The sequence below is a fragment of the Lynx canadensis genome, chromosome C1 (genome assembly GCF_007474595.2).
Source record: "Lynx canadensis isolate LIC74 chromosome C1, mLynCan4.pri.v2, whole genome shotgun sequence".
In the NCBI taxonomy this organism is placed as follows: Eukaryota; Metazoa; Chordata; class Mammalia; order Carnivora; family Felidae; genus Lynx; species Lynx canadensis.
Window position 1 is genome coordinate 183,210,464 of NC_044310.1, and position 17,060 is coordinate 183,227,523.

General features: G+C 43.1%; 1 protein-coding gene and 1 non-coding gene across 5 annotated transcripts in view; one reads left to right on the top strand and one right to left on the bottom strand.

Annotated features, from left to right (window-relative positions):
• ANKRD44 (ankyrin repeat domain 44) overlaps positions 1–17,060 on the bottom strand; it is a 325,303-nt gene that overhangs the window by 280,794 nt on the left and 27,449 nt on the right. The gene's annotated exons all lie outside the window — the stretch shown is intronic.
• Positions 12,685–12,757, top strand: TRNAK-CUU. The gene has a single exon. It is a non-coding gene; the product is annotated as a tRNA-Lys (tRNA).

The window sequence follows — 17,060 nt, forward strand, 5'->3', positions numbered from 1 at the left end:
AGTATTTTTAAAAATAGAATTATACAATATGTTTAAAAGATACGAGGGGTGCCTGGGTGGCTCAGTTGGTTAAGCGTCCAACTTCAGCTCAGGTCATGATCTCACAGTCCGTGAGTTCAAGCCCCGCATCGGGCTCTGTGCAGACAGCTCAGAGCCTGGAGCCTGCTTTGGATTCTGTGTCTCCCTCTCTCTCTCTGCCCCTCCCCTGCTCATGCTCTGTCTCCATCTGTCTCAAAAATAAATAAAAACATTAAAAAAAATTTTTTTTAAAGATACAAAACTTTCCCAATTTTTTAATAGTCATTACCGCTTACAGAACGAAAATGATGGTTGGCTAGAGGACAAAAATGGTTCAAGAGTCAGCAGCCAAAAACACTGAGAAAATCCAGGGAGCCTCCTGCAGAGCAGAGTCCTCACAGAGCTACTCTGGCCAATATCAACCCCAAGCTTCACTCTAGCCAAAACCCCAAGTAAGAGTAAACACATCATTAACCCATTCCACATGCCAGGTAGCTTTTCCTTATTTTAGTCACAGAAACACTAATGCACTTCCTTAAGTAAAAGCTGTCTTAAAATGAAAGCTTGGGCGCTCTCTCTCTCTCCCTCTCTCTCTCTTCTTTACTGCCTCTGCTTTATCTAATGAAAAATGACTGAGTGTTCTGTTTTGTGATTCAACTCCTGAGTGCAGATTTCTCATATGCAGAAAGTGTTATAATTGAGACCATTTATGAACAGAGTATATTAAATTCTGCCATGAGGATACTGCAAACCAATGAATGTCACTTTCCTTTAATACTTGAAGGAGTACTTAATTCTGTGATATTAAAAACAGGAACAAAAGAAAAAAATTTTTTTTTAATTTTTTTTTTCAACGTTTATTTATTTTTGGGACAGAGAGAGACAGAGCATGAACGGGCAAGGGGCAGAGAGAGAGGGAGACACAGAATCGGAAACAGGCTCCAGGCTCTGAGCCATCAGCCCAGAGCCTGACGTGGGGCTCGAACTCATGGAACGCGAGATCGTGACCTGGCTGAAGTCGGACGCTTAACCGACTGCGCCACCCAGGCGCCCCCCAAAAGAAAAATTTTTGATAATAGTTCAACCTTGTGGCTTTATTAGCAGTATAACCTAAGAGTTCTAATCCAAACCACCTATGTTTTCACAACCTGAACTCCAGTAGCAAAAGTATTTTATCACATCTTCCAAAGGCTAACATTTAAAGCATATTTGACTTGAGAGAATTAAAAATCAGTCCAGAATGCCAAGCATATGACATATCCCCTCACAAAAATTACCTTCGGTAAAAAATAATAAATCAAATGCTCACTCTCCAAGCAGAAAGTCAGAAGCTGGATACAGGCAAGGGGAAAGCTGTATGTAAGTAAGACTTTGTGCTTGGATGGCAAAGTGACTGCTTGGGTGAGTAGAACCCATCTGAGGGATGGTAGCTCTTGGCCGATGAACTCACAGTCTTTCAGAGGACCAACCAGAGGTTAGTCTAAAGAATTCTCCACCATGGGGTGCCTGGGTGGCTCCGTGGGTTGAGTGTCTGGCTCTTGGTTTCAGCTCAGGTCACGATCTCACAGTTTGTGGGATCAAGCCCCGTGTCAAGCTCTGCACTGACAGTGCAGGACCTGCTTGGAATATTCCCTCTCTTTCTCTCTCTCCCTCCCCCCCCCCTTCTCTCTCTCTGTCAAATAAATAAATAAGCCTAAAAAAATAAAGAATTCTCCACCAAACACCACTATTTTCAGTCTTTTCTGATTAGGGACCAAAATAAAAGCTGCAGTAGCTGTTTCATTTTGATAATTTAGAAAGCCTCAGATAACAGCTACGAGCATTCTATAAGCATGCTGGAGAGAAGGCGGGGGGGGGGGAGAAAATTACAGTTGAAATTACATCTTTAAGAGAGACAGTTAAGCCACTAATATACAAGGAAGTCTCAAGTCTGCTACCTGACCCAGAGGCCATGGGTGAAGAATTCATTTTAGGACTGATTACACAAACAAATCACTCCATTTTTTTCATCTTTCATATTTAAAATGTGGACTTTCTCTTTATGCAAACTGAATGATGGCTCCAACTCCGGGACTTGAACTTGGGAGTGGGAAATCTTCCACTACAGGAAATGAAGTGTGCCACTAACCTCTGTACAACCTCAGGCAAGTCTACACTTCTCCATTCTACCATTTCCCCACCTGCAGAAAAACAAGCCACACCTCTTACTTCCTGTTGTGATGAAAAATGAAATAACTAGGGTAAGTCAAGCTGCAAAGAAATTTTCTTTTTTTTTTTATTTTTTTTCCATTTATTTATTTTTGCACAAGTGGGGGAGGGGCAGAGAGAGAATGAGACACAGAATCTGAAGTAGGCTCCAGGCTCTGAGCTGTCAGCACAGAGCCCAACATGGGGCTGGAACTCACAAACTGTGAGTTCATGACCTGAGTCGAAGTTGGCATGCTTAACCAACTGAGCCACCCAGGAGCCCCTGCAAAGAGATTTTCAGTGTGGTATGTGACATTCATAGAGCCAATTTTGAAAGTCCTAGAAATAATCTCTTCCATTTAATCTATTCACAACATAGAAAAACTGCCTACATATAATCTATTAAAAATAGTAAAAAGAAAAAAAAAAAACTTTGACCCTCTCAGGTCATGGAGAATTACTTGCTCTGGATAGCCTAGTCTTCTAGATTAGTCTTTGAGAGGGCAGGGATTTTGCATTTTGCTTTGTAATACAGCTTCAGCACCTAGAAGAGTACCTGGGACATAATAGGTGCTCAATAAATATTAGATGCAGGAAAGAATACAGATTTAGCCCTCATAAATGTGGGAATGCTTCTTATTTTAGCCATTTCAGGTGGAGATTTTCTTAAAATGTATAGTAGTATCATTTCTTACCTTCTTGAGAAGATTATAAGGGCTATAATAGCATATTTTGCCAATAGCAAAGCGTACTACTATGTATAGCCTGTATTTCAAAGATGTTCTTAGTATGCTTTAAAATACTAAATCACTCCAGAATATTTTACATAATTTTTCAGCTCTTTCATACTTTTGTCCTTTTTCCTACCCTTCTCTTTCTGTTGCACTGTCATTTCTCTCTATTATTAACACCTATAATTGGCTATTTCTAATTTACTGTGTGCTTAAAAGCCAGAGAACCACAGCAGTTTGTCTAAGATACGAGTATAAAACTCTGAGGGTCTGAGGTCTTCTCCTAGGAGTAAAGAATGTAATCCTTAGATCTTGTGACATCTAAGACTGGCTGATTACAAGCTCTGTTTTTCAGACTTCTTCCTGATTCTCCACCTAGTTCTGGATAGGTAATAGGTCAGACAGCCAAGATCCAAACAAGAGGTACTAAAGGAACTCACACTATCTCAGTGTGGCATCTCCAGTGGCTAACAGACAATCGTTCCATTAGGCAGGGTAGTTGAAATTATGGCCCCGGATAACTGGTGGCTGTCTAAGTAAGCAGCTGGTCTAGGGCTAGAGTAGGGATGTCTAAAACAAAACACCAGGAGTATGGAGAAGTCTGTAGGGAGTGCAAACCCTATTCTCAACACTGGGGTTCCAAGGGAGGAAGCCATTCTAGAGGAGCTATAGTAAAGTCACCAGGGGAGGAAGTGAGAAAGAGTCAACAGATTAGGTACAAGGTAGAAATTATAACTTAGGAACAAAAAACCAAAGCCCCATTTTCCAACATGGAACACAAAGGCAGAATCAGACTTGACTTCACACAGAGTCCCAGAGTTAAAAGTAGAGCCCCTCGAATCCTCAAAACCAAAATGGTACAGGACCTCCAGGTGTCATATATCTCAAGTTGAAATAAGGCTCAGAAACCCAGCAGATCATGACAGGAAAAGAGGGGCTCAGGGCTGCCAACTGTCTCCTTCTCTATGGCCCAAGGGCATTACCTTCTCCATGGCCAAAGGGCAAAGTGTGTCTGAAATGCCCAAACTGCTGATCAATGAGGACATTGCCACTGGTTGAGTGCAGTGGAAAGAAACCCTAAGGCTCACCAAAGAGACAAGAGACTGGGCTGGAGAAAGCTATGTATGTCTCTCAAACACTTCTCTACACGTGTTACAGTGTGGTCAACACACTCATTCCCTGAAGTAACACGGTTCTCCAGGTGGCAGTTATAGGTGATAAGCCAGAGGCTCTGGAGACCACTTCTGAAGTCCTCCTACCCCAGGTTTTAACATACATGCCTTGAAAATCTATTTGTCTTTTTGAGAAAGGAATAGTAAATATAGCAATAATGGTTCAGGAAGACAGACCTGGAGAGACAAGCATTGGAGATAAATTGGGTCAGGGGAAGGAGGAGGCAACTAGATCATGGAGTGATAACAGTTATCCAGGAAGGCTCTGACAATTTTCAACCTTGGGTAAGAAAAGAGAAGAAACTATCATGCATTGACTTTCTGTGAACCAAGCACAGAAATGCTGGTATTTCTCACATTCATTATCTCATTTATTCCTCAATTTAATCCTGCAAAAGAAATATATTATCTCTATTTTACAGGTGAGGAAATTGAGACCCCGAAGGGTAAAAGCAATACATAGTTGCACAGCATGGATGACAGACGGGATTCACTTTGGAATGATCTGACTCCAAAATCCCACTTGCACCAACTTACACACAAGGTACTATGATCTTAAATTTAAAAAAAATTTTTTTTTAATTAAAAATTTAAAAATGGGAAAATGCATGAGGAGAAGCATCTATATGGCAGATCTTAGATTAAGATTGGTTTGGGAAAGAAATGCGATTCTTAATTAAAATAAGAAATGCACATTAGAAAAAATATTCAACATTTCCACGAAAAACCACTAAATGTGGGGTGCTGTTTCTTGACCTGGGTACTATTTACATGGGTGTGTTCACAGAGATGCGTACTTATTATATATGCTCTCTCCTACATGTATAGTATGCTTCAATAAAAAGTTTCAGAATTGCCAGAGCAGAGTAATATCTTGCCCTGCTCAATTCTCCATGTAAACTGGCCTTTGATGAGCAATAAAGCAGGGAGAGTTTGCATACGGAGATACAAGCCCTAAAATTCCTCTCTGCTAATGCAGATCCACTAAGAAAAGCACTCTACTCATAACCAGAAGGCTGTTGCCTTGGAAACAGGAGCTGTGACTCCTGCCATCACACCTCCAGAGCAAAGATGGCCAAGATCTATTTCAATTCTTAGATGCCTCGAGGAACCACAGATGACTGTAACTATGGAAGATAGCCAATCTGTAGTAATGAAGAAGCGCATGCCAGAGTTAGAAAGGCTGCAATTGAGAAAGGGGGGGAAAAAAGGAGAAGTGGGGGAGGAAGGAGAAGACAGAATTCAAGTGTAACAAGTAAAGCCCAATCCAAGAACTGTGTGGCTGCAAAGCTATGGTTTCATTTACCTCAGCCGTTCCACTCTCTTTACCTAATTGCACACCCACTACCTGCTGGCATCATGCTAGCTGCAGAGAGTACAAAGTGGAAGAAGACCAGCCCTTCTGCAAGGAAAGACACACTCAAAGAAGTGCTCCACTGGAGGTCCAAGCACCCTGGAACAAAGTGTGGGGACTGATTAACTTCGGTGTGAAAAGGGGCACAGGAGGCTTCAGAAAGTAGGTGGCATGATTCAACTGGAACTCAAAAACTATGCAGGAGTTCTGCAGGCAGAGGTCGAAGAGGAGCATCTCAGGCCAAGGGAATGGCAGGTACAAAGGGCTGAAGCATGAAACAGTACCATTCTGTTTCTCAACAGGGTGGCCTCCCGCAGTTCTGGGTGGGACAATTTCCCATTTCAGAGACTGCCTCACACACTGCAGGGTATTTGCCATCTCTGACCTCACCCACTAATTGCTGGTAGCAACCTCCAATCATCATGATAACTAATGTAATGCCCCACACATTTCCAAATGTACCAGGGAATGAAGGGTGTGCTGTTGCTCACGAAGCCCAAGAACTTAGGGGAACAGATCTGTGGCTAGAGCAGGGATTGTTGGGGTAGGGTAAGAGCTGAGGATGGAATGCAGATGAGGACCAAGGTGAAGGGCCTTGTATGCCCTGCCCAGGAGTCAGACTCTCTGCCAGACTTGGAGAAGAGAAAACAGACTCAAAGCATTTATGTAGGAGGCCAAGCTGACAAGACTTGGCAGCTGATGGATATGAGGAGGTGGAAAACAAGGAAGAATGGAAGAATGAAGAATAACCTCTACAGTTTTAAGTTTGGCCAACTGAGTAAACAGTAGTGACACTAACCAAAGCCATGAATAAAAAAGTCAGAGCAGGTCTGGAGGTAGATGGAAAGGTGAAGTGGAAAATGAGTCGGAAGGACATAAGGGACATCCAGGTATAATTTCTAAGAAGTAATAAATAGACTAACACTGAGAAGAGACATCTGGGCTGGAAGTAAGAGAAACCTTAGTATTTCGTTGTAGGCAGTGTCCAAGCCATTCCCCCAGGGGCCCACGGGAAGGGTGTTTCCCCAGACTTGCTACACAATGCAGGGGGACAGACAACTAAAGATGACCAAGCTGAGATCCGGGAGCCAGACATAATCAGCTGGGCACCAACACAGCAGAAACTGGGCCCACGGAGGCAGGAACAAAGAAAGCTGCAAGGTGGAGGTGAGCAGATGAGAGGAGTGCCTGAACACAAACAGCTGGAACCAGCTACTCCACACTTGGAGTCCATAGAGACCCTTTTTTTTTTTTTAATTTTTTTTTTTATTAACGTTTATTTATTTTTGAGAGAGAGAGAGAGACAGAGCATGAACAGGGGAGGGGCAGAGAGAGAGGGAGACACAGAATCTGAAACGGGCTCCAGGCTCTGAGCTGTCAGCACAGAGCCCGACGTGGGGCTCGAACTCACGGACTGTGAGATCATGACCTGAGCCGAAGTCGGACGCTTAACCGACTGAGCCACCCGGGCGCCCCCATGGAGACCCTTTTGCATGAATCTTGGCACACATTAGAACCAGTGGCTTTCAAACTTATATTTGCCTGTGACCCATAGTAAGAAAATAATTTACCTTTGAACCTAGTTCATAAACACCATGGCTTCATGGGTGTGCAGCTGCACTGGGTCCCATGCTCAGAATGGCCCCACTTATGGTGAAGGTCTCTGTGGTCGCCATCTTGAAATTCCTAATTTTTTTTTTTTACAAGGCTCAGTTATGAGACCAGTCCTGACACACACAAATACACATTGTTAACAAAAATTTCACAAAATAATATCTTACTACATATGATATAAAATTATATTTTCAGTTCTATTTTATTTCCTAGAAACGCAATCACAGCTCCTTACATTCACAACCTAGTAATGAACTGCAAATCACAGTTTTCAAGTACTCTCTTGGGTTAAGGCAATATCTTTTAAGGTTTGCTTTGTTTAGTTTGTGGTGGTGGGAGGGATGTGCAGATTCTTTTGAAAATTTATATTCTTTTTTCTCTACAAAGGATTAGAAGCAGTGTGCAGCAAATAGGGTAGTTGAAGACAAAGGAATTGCTGAAATTAGCCAAGGAAAAGAGTCAGGTAAGGGTCTGTAAGGAACCAACATTGAGTTGGTGAAGGACTGAGGAGAAAAGATCAGAAAAGTACAAGGAAAACTATGAGAAAATGGGCAAAATCAAGGAAGTAGATGCACTTAGATGGCTCAGTCAGTTAAGCGGTGACTCTTGATTTTGGCTCAGACCATTATCTCACGGTTAGTGAGATCAAGCCCCAAGTAGGGCTGGTGGCACAGAGCCTGATTGTATTCTCTCTCTCTCTCTTTCTCTGCCCCCTCCCTGCTTGCGTGTACCCGCTCGCTCTCGCTCTCTCAAAATAAATAAACATTAAAAAAAAAAAAAATCAAGAAAGCCAAAGAGCTTCCAAAAGGGAGTAATCAGCAAGGTCAACAGCCCAAAAGAATTCCAAACTAAGGTGAGAACTAGGTCATGGGGCCATCAGAGACTGAGCTAGATCAGTCCAGTGGCAGGGTGGGAAGGCGCAGAACCCGAGTGAAGACTTCCAAGTGACCAGGAGGTAATAACACAGAGAAACTAAAGACAGAACAAGAAAAGGAGAAATCAAGGAACCTGAGAGATAAGTACAAGAAAGAATGCTGTCTTTTTAAGAATTCTGGGAGATATGAGGGTGGCTTAAATCTCTGAAGCCACAGACCATTTTTTCATTTAGAAGTCCTATCCCACACCATATTAAAAATGTAAAAATATACCCACCTCCCACACCCAGTATACATTACTTTTATTTGAGTTATGAATAACTATATATTGAGTTGAGTTGTGGCTGGTTGACATGTTATATGTTTTATAGGCATTTGTTTAAATATATACCACCTTCATTTTACAGTTTTCTTTTAGATTTCAAGAAGCCAATAAACTGATTTTTTCTTGATTTGCAGACATGTTTTTAGGTCTCTGAAAAGCCTTAGGTTCATAATCCCTAGGGATTAACAAGGACTGAATCTCTCTGATGTTGAAGGAAAAGAAGTCTCAGAAGCAGTAAGATGAAGAGGAAATAACTCAGGACACACGAGGCTCTGGTAAATCAAGAGCATCTACACACTGGTCAGAAGAGGCTAGATAACCCAATTTCTTTTAATGGCAAAGTCACTGAATAAGCAATGAAGAAGTCAATGAATAAGCAATCGAAGGAAGAGAAAGGTGAAAAGGTCAATGAACACAGAAAAAGCTGTCTAACTTTTAGCACTTAGGGAAATGTCCATTTTTCATGTGTAGGATGGCAAAATTTTGAAAAACTAATAGCACCTAAAGCTGAGGAAGGTGCAGGGAAACTGGCCTGTGATGTACTGCTGGGTGGAGTGTGAACCGCTACAACGGTTGCATAAGGTTGTCTGGCAAACTGCATTGATAAGTGACCAGAGCACAAGAAAATAACCTCCCTTACCTGGAGCACTCTTACTGCAGGTGTCCAAAGAGCTGTATCTTCGATCCCATGGTCTCAGCTTCAACCTACCTCCTGAAAGGCACCCTTCTTCTAATAAAGCATCTTACTTTATTTTTCTCGGAGCCCTTACTTCTAAATGCTATTTCCTATTTTATGCATTGCTTTACCTGTTTATACACAGCTTCCCCCTACTACAAACCTCTAGAAAGCAGGGAGCGTCTCTGTCTTGTTCATCTCCCTATTCCCAGCTTCACAGTGCCTGCAGAAGCACTATTAAAACTGATGATGTTCAGGGACGCCTGGGTGGCTCAGTCGGTTAAGCGTCCAACTCTTGATCCCAGTTCAGGTCATGATCTCATCGTTCGTGAGTTTGAGCCCTGCATCAGGCTCCACACTGCCGGAGCAGAACCTGCTTGGGATTCTCTCTCTCTCCCTCTCTTTCCACCCCTGCTGTGTGTGCGCTCTCTCTCGCTAAATAAATACATAAAATAAACTTTACAAAATTATAAAAAACTGAAAATTTTAAAAATTTAAAAAACCAATGGTGTTCATTGCAGCATTGTTTTTAATAATGAAAACTGAAAACAACCTGAATGTCCATTAATAGAGAAAACGGTTGAATAAATCACGACACATCGACTCAATGAAATATTATGAAACTACGTACTGACCTGGGGAAGGGGTGTCCATAATATACTGTTTTGTGGATAAAGACATTTATGAAATGTTTAGAATATTTTTATTGAAAAAGAAGGGGAGAATATGTGGGTGAATATATTGGTACATATTTGAATAAGCACAGGGAAAGGTAAGGAAGGAAATGCCTACAACCGTTGATACTGATGTCCTTAACGGTATGACAGCAATGGAGGGGACAGGAGATTTCACTGTTACAATGGGTATATCTTTTGTAATTTTCCTTTAATTTTTTTTAAATCTTTATTTATTTTTGAGAGAGACAGAGTGTGAGTGGGGGAGCGGCAGAGAGAGAGGAAGACACAGAATCCAAAGCAGGCTCCAGGCTCCAAGCTGGCGGCAAAGAGCCTGACACGGGGCTTGAATTCACCAACCAGTGAGATCACGACCTGAGCTGAAGTTGGACACTTAACCGAGCGAGCCACCCAGGCACCCCTACCTTTTGTGATTTTTAAAAATTAAATTTTTTTAAAAGAACTCTAGCCTCAAAAACATTAAACTATCCTACTAACAGCTGTGCTCCTGTTGTGTTTATTTCATGTGTTGGAGTTAATAATGCTTATGATCCACTGGACTTGCCTATGACCGACCTCAAACCTAGCAGTCATCTTCATTTGATTTGTTAAAAAGCCAGTTATTCCAACACACAGTAGCAGAAATGGCTTGCCTTTGATTAAAGACAGTAGTTCTCCCTGGGAGACCTGGAAATTATTTGAAAGCCTTTCCAATGGGTCACTGAGAGCCCAGGGCTAAAGCTGCCTGGCAAGAGAGAGGAAGAGGGAGTGGGGCGGGAACCAGGCCTGTGTGCCTGGAGGGCCCGGGCTTCCTGGAGTACACCTCAGATTCCTAGGCACCTGCCTGGCAGAGAGAGGTTCACCCGCTAACTCCAGTTGGCTGGGGCCTGGGAAGTGATATCTTGAAGGCCCAAGGCACTCTTTTTCAAAAGCCCCTAAATCAAATGTCCTTATCTATGCCAGAAACAACCTGGAAGGAAAATCTTATCACAAAACAAGCAGCAATCAGGCATGTCAAGGATTTTTTTTTAATTAATTCCTTAAGCTGATCAAGTGATAAAATCTGGGAATTTAAAAGAACTCAGATATTTCTACCTCACTGTGCCAATCAACCTGTAAGCTATTCATCCAACCACAAAAAAAAAAAAACAAAAAAAAAAACAAACAAAAAAAACCAAAACACATGAATGAGACAGGCTTTAGCAGTTCAGGTGTCCTACTCCAGCAAGGACCACAGCACTTCACACCAGCCACAGAAAAGGGGAGGGAGGGAGGGAAAACTGTCAACCCCATGTGAACTCACTGAGGGAAGCTGGCATTTGGAAGGCCCGGAATTCAGTCCTCACTGAGACACCAGTTAGGTACTTACACCAGGAAAGTGAGTGAAAATTCCCCAAGCTTCAGTTTCCTCATCTATGAAGTGGGAATGATAACGGTGTCTATCTCCTAGGGTTACTGTGAGGCACAGTGAGGATGTACACAAACCCTGTAGTAGCCCGGAGGTGACCGCCCACATCCCTCTTTGTCTGCGGACTGCCACCCAAAGCCACTGGGGGTGCAGGCAGTGCACCACCTCCGGCTACCAGCTCCCTCAGGGTCTGCCTCAGCTGCCAAGAGCAGCTTTCCCCAGGCCACCCCTTCCTGCCTTTCTGCATGTGAGGATCCCTGTCTGGTGACAGAGGCCTGCAATTCTGGCACAAAGCAGGGCACCGAGACTGCAAATAGTCACCGCAGGGCTTCCCACCAGGTTGGCTGAGACCTTTACAACCTCTTCTTCTACCCAGTCGTGCTTCCTTCCCTTCTTAGATGTTGCTCCCCAGTGAGCATCTCACACCCCAAATTCCACGTCAGAAGCTGCTTCCAGAGAACCAAACATGCAACAGAGCTTTTTAAAGTACCCCAGGGTTTCTATAATGTGACTAAGAGCAGAGGCCAATTCTGGTTTAGAAAAAAGAAACTTTACACCCATAAATTTTGTTGTTGTTGGTTTTTTTTTTTTTTTTTTTTTTTGCTTTTGCTGGGTTTGTTGTTGTTGTTGTTTTGCATACATGCCATTTATTTCAGGTATTCAAAGTCTGGTGACTCATTCATATTCACGAAATACGTACAGAACACAATGTCCTGTGGGCAACCTGCTGGAGGTCACAGGACTCCCGTGCACTGATCATAGTTTAGGTTCTTCTATCGCTGTAGCTGTGATTCTACATGGTGGCACTGCTGCTCGGGGCTTTGGAACTGGGTGAGGAGCTTTTGATTTTTACAGTGGTTGCAGGGCTCTGTTGAAATCTGGGGAGGGGAGAGTAGGAATGCTAGACTCCTACAATGCTCTAGAAGGTCCCTCTTGATCATGTCCCATACAACTTTCATAAAGGTGAAGAAACAAAGTTTATATAATTGAGTGTAGATCTTAACTATGCACTTCATAGAAAATGTTGTCCAGTTCTAAATATACTAAATTTGTTAGGAATTTGATTACCCTATAAATCAAGAGAGGATGTATTTATTCTATTCAGAACTTTACCAAGAATTTTTTGTCATCTCCAAAAATGATGACAGTTTCAGGAATGTCACTCATGATTATTGAGTCACCTCTGTAACAAACCTATATTGGTCTACATTTATAGTTGTCTTATTCTTAGTGATAAACATAAAAAGATTTATTTAGCCCTTATTTCTAAGACTTTATACATAAAATTATTGATAATACCCAGTTGAATATTTCTTAAACGTAATTTATCTGATTATTTCATTATGTCTTCTAATGTAGCTGTATACATATTAAAATATAAGCTATAAATTATTTTCATTTTTTCCTCCTTTATATACAGTTGGAGTCTTGTGATTTTTTTTTTAATATTGCGTGTAAGTGAGGTCTATTATCTATGAGTTTCATTTCAGGAAGTAAAGAGGATGTTGCAAAACATATACAAGGAGATGTTGAATGTGACAGAGTTGGAAACTACTGCCTCACAGAATTGGTTCTAAAACTGGGGTCTGAGGCCCACCTGCCACAGAAACATCTGTGGCAATCATTAAAAAATCTAGGTTCTTACGGGGAGCCTGATTGGCTCAGTCAGTAGAGCATGTGACTCTTGATCTCAGGGTTGTGAGTTCAAGCCCCACATTGGGCAAAGAGATTACTTAAAATATAAATATACTGCGTTTTTTAAAAATCTATGTTCCTAAATTCCAACTCACCAAAATGTTCTCTGAGGCTAGAACCCAGGAATCTGGATTTTTTCCAAAGCTCCCCAGGTGAATGTGATGCTCACCCAGGCTTGGTAGCCACAGCTACAGAGGAGAGAAGGTGCACCAAGCCATCACCTAGCCTGGGGTGCTCACGGTCTAAAAGGGAAGGACAAAATTTTAAGTATAACATCAGGAGTATAATTGTCAAGTGCCAGGAAAAGAAACCAACTAAGTGCCTATTCTCACCCTAGAGAATTCAAGAAAGGGAGACACTAGCCTACAAGGGGTGTCTAGAAGAAGGTTTACTGGAGTGAGGGTCTGAGAAACAGTAAGAGAGGGAGCCTCATCTCTGGGGAGCATTACTGCAGAAGCCCTTTGCATATATTATCTCCATCAAAACACCAAGCTACCCCCTCTGGAGTAAATACCCTTCCTGCCCAGGTCTTTCAACAGAAAATACTGATGCCTAGAGAAGTCAAGTAACTTAACTCAAGGTTTCAAACTCAGGCCGCACAGCCCAAAGGACAGGGCTTAACCATCCAGCTAATAATACTCAGGACCTGGTCCAAAGGAAGGGAGAGGAGGTGAGTATGGGAAAAGGCCCAAGGAGTTTCAACAAGTATGATTTCTATCCAAAAGCTGCATTTTCATCTTGCTTTTTACCTGTCACCAGCATTCAGGACAACAACAAGAAACTATCATTATTAGGGACTCCTAATATTATTACTGTATTATTCACACACGGCTGGAAAGGCTCTAGGAGGAAAATGGGCATGCAGGAGTCACCAATGCTAATAAGCCACGAATCACAGAAAAGCAACCTAATTGAGGCAATAGCAAAATGGAAGGCGGCTTAGAAGGAGACCTTTCTCGTTGCTTCCACTGACCTAGCAACAGAATAAAGCAGCTTCTGCTTAATCAATTCCCACCTAATCAGAGAGCCACCTTAACACTGTCTCCAGAGCAGCAAATTAGCCTAATAGTGAGTGACTGCACAAATCAGGAGGGTATTGGTGGGAAGGTGGGGATGGAAACAGGCTTGGAGGAAAAGCAATTGGCTAGTGCTAAGGGGTTAAGTGGTGTTTAACTAGCTGTTAAATTGCAAAGTGCTAAGCTTCCCCATTCTAATATAGAAAATGTCAACAATGAATAGAATGAAGATGAAATGCATCAGATTCTGTTTTTATTCTACAACTTGGATGTACATCCAGGTAGATACAAAACTTATTTTTATCACTGAAAAGGGAAAGATCAAGGCTCTTCATAAGCCATTGGTTGTTAACTGTTTTTTAAACACCTAGAATGTAGGGGTGCCTGGGTGGCTCAGTTGGTTAAGCGTCCGACTTTGGCTCAGGTCAGGTCTGATCTCACTGCTCATGAGTTTGAGCCCAGCATTGGGCTCTGTGCTGATAGCTCAGAGCCTGGAGCCCACTTCAGATTCTGTGTCTCCCTCTCTCTCTGACCCTCTCCCACTCAGCTCACTCTCTCTCTCTCTCTCTCTCTCTCTCTCTTTCTCTCTCTCTCTCTCTCTCTCAAGAATAAACATTAAAAAGAAACTTTAAAAAAACACACACACCTAAAATGTTGTCTGCGTCACAATCACCTAAGAGGCTTGTTAAAACACCGAAGGCTGGGCCTGCCCCCAGAGTTTCCAAAGCCCGTAGATTCTGGGTAGGGCCCTAAAATTTACATTTCAAACAATTTGCAGTGGTGCTGTTTCCGCTGACCTGGGGACCACACCACCTAGAATATCTCCAGAGCCTTTTGGAAAGACGGGGTAGGAGGGGTGGGAAGATGAGAGCAGCTGAGGGTGACCTGGGAGTAGGGCAATCACAGTAAGCAGTGGAGGGGCCCCCAATAACACAGGGTAAGTTCCATGTATGCTTTAAATCAGTGATTTGTCATATCACTTAAGAATAAAGAGTCTATATGGGGCGCCTGGGTGGTTCAGTCGGTTAAGCGTCCAACTTCGGCCCAGGTCACTATCTTACGGTTCATGAGTTCGAGCCCCACATCAGGCTCTGTGCCGACAGCTCAGAGCGTGGAGCCTGCTTCGGATTCTGTGTCTCCCTCTCTCTCTCTGTCCCTCCCCTGCTCATGTGCTCTTGCTCTCTCTCTCAAAAATAAACATATATATATATATATATATATATATATATATAAGAATAAAGAGTCTATAACTATAAGCCAACGTGTAATGGCTACTACATTATCCATGGAAAAAGAGACTGAAATGAAAACAGAGAAGACTTTCACTTTTCATGAGTGTGAAATGAGATTGGTGAACCAAAGGGGAAGTCAGAATATGTCACAGGAGATACGAGGTCCCAGGTCACAGACAGATGAATGGCTACTCCTCTGTCTGCAGGACCCTAAGGAAAATTCACTGGCTCCACATTGCTCCTTCCCTCTGTTGATTTATGGTCTTGCCATGATGAAAACCCCAGATCCACAGTCTGAAGAAGACCTGGCTTCTGCAATGAATAAAACTGTGGTTTGACCAGCCACATTCAGCAGGGTTACCCAGTGGTAACCAGTCAAAATCAGACTTCAGGCTTCTTTTGGATCAGCCTTACGCTGACCTGGCAAAGATAATGCAGGTAAGGTAGGACCAAACTACTTTGTGCATTATTGTGGGCAATGCGAATTTCTTCTGCTAAGCTGGAGCAAGACTAACACCAACGTATTATACCTTTTTCCCATGGCCCCTCCAACTTCCAGGTACATTGCCAGGAGATCAGACGTTTCTGGATGAAGATTTCCAATCAAGGCACTGCTTTGTGGCCCTAACTTTTATTAACCAAAAAGACTAAAAGTCCCTTCTGCCCATCTTCTCTTCATCCTTTTCCCTTCCCTCAGGGATGAAATGCGGGTCAGCAGCAAGCAAGTGCCTCAAATCTCTGAGCAGAGACCTTTGGCCTTGGAAACATTTGGAGCAGAAACAGGTGGTGTGGTCTGGAGCAAACATTCAAGAGAAGAAAATACCAAAAACTCGGAGAGGAGAATGTCTCCACATGGAATTCTCATTTGCATTTCATGCAGTCTCCAGTTTTTCCATGTCCCTTCAAAGGTTAGGTTCTCATATGGTGTGCTGTGAGCAGGTCAGGCTGCTCAAGGGTTTTTTCTTCTGGTTTCAGGCTGGGTAATATTTCATAACCACATGATTGCAGGGCTGAGCTTAGCAGTGCTGTATTTAAGAGACGATTGCATATCCATCATTCAGACCACATTTCAAAGACTGATAAAATATTGCTTCTGTGGATTTAAGAGAAGGTGATAAAGCATTTCCCTCTCCTAACTAACAAGACTGTGAGGGTCACTTCCTAATACAATGCCAGGGGCCCTGCCTGTACACAATGAAAATGCATTTCTAACTGGAAGATGGCTGAGAAACTGTATCGCACAGTCTAGGCAGTAGATAAGTCATTGCTTCTCTACTGTATATCATGGTTAGATTATTTGTCCTAAAACACAACTTTGCACAACCCACACAGCTGATCAAGTCTTCCGTGGCTCTGCTCAGAATCCACACCTCCTAGACGTCTTCCAGGGGGCCTGCACACCGCAGTCCATTCTCTCCAATCCACCTCCCGCAGCTCCTGTGCAAACCCTCTGCTCCAGTCAAACCAGTCCTGGAAATCCTGCACAGAGACCCCCCCACCTCTTCTCTCTTGCATTGCTGAGCTCCACCCCAAATGCCCCCACCCTCTTTCTTCCCAGTTTGTCAATCTTCTACCATGAGGCATTTAAAAACCAGGTCGGGACACCTGGTGGCTCAGTCGGTTAAGCGTCTGACTTCGGCTGAGGCCACGATCCCATGGTTTGTGGGTTCAAGCCCCGCATCGGGCTCCATGCTGACAGCTAAGAGCCTGGCGCCTGCTTCAGATTCTCTCTCTCTCTCTCTCTCTCTCTCTCTCTCTCTCTCTCTCTTAAAAATAAATAAACACTGAGAAAATTTAAAAAACAACAACAACAACAACAGCTCAAATCACATATCCTCCACAAAGCTGCTCTTCAGGAAACATCCCTCCCTGGACACTCTCCTCACCCCCATCTCCCGACTGCCATGAGAGTGACAGGCCCGCCCTGTACACGGGCTGTCCTGCACTGTGGCTTCTCTGCTTCTACATGCTCCCACCTTGCCGCAGCTGGACTGTGAACCCCGGGAACGCTGCCTCCTCCCCAGCATCTCCCCTGCTCCCCTCTCATGGTGCCATGAGGTTTGTTGCTGTCACTTCAGCAATC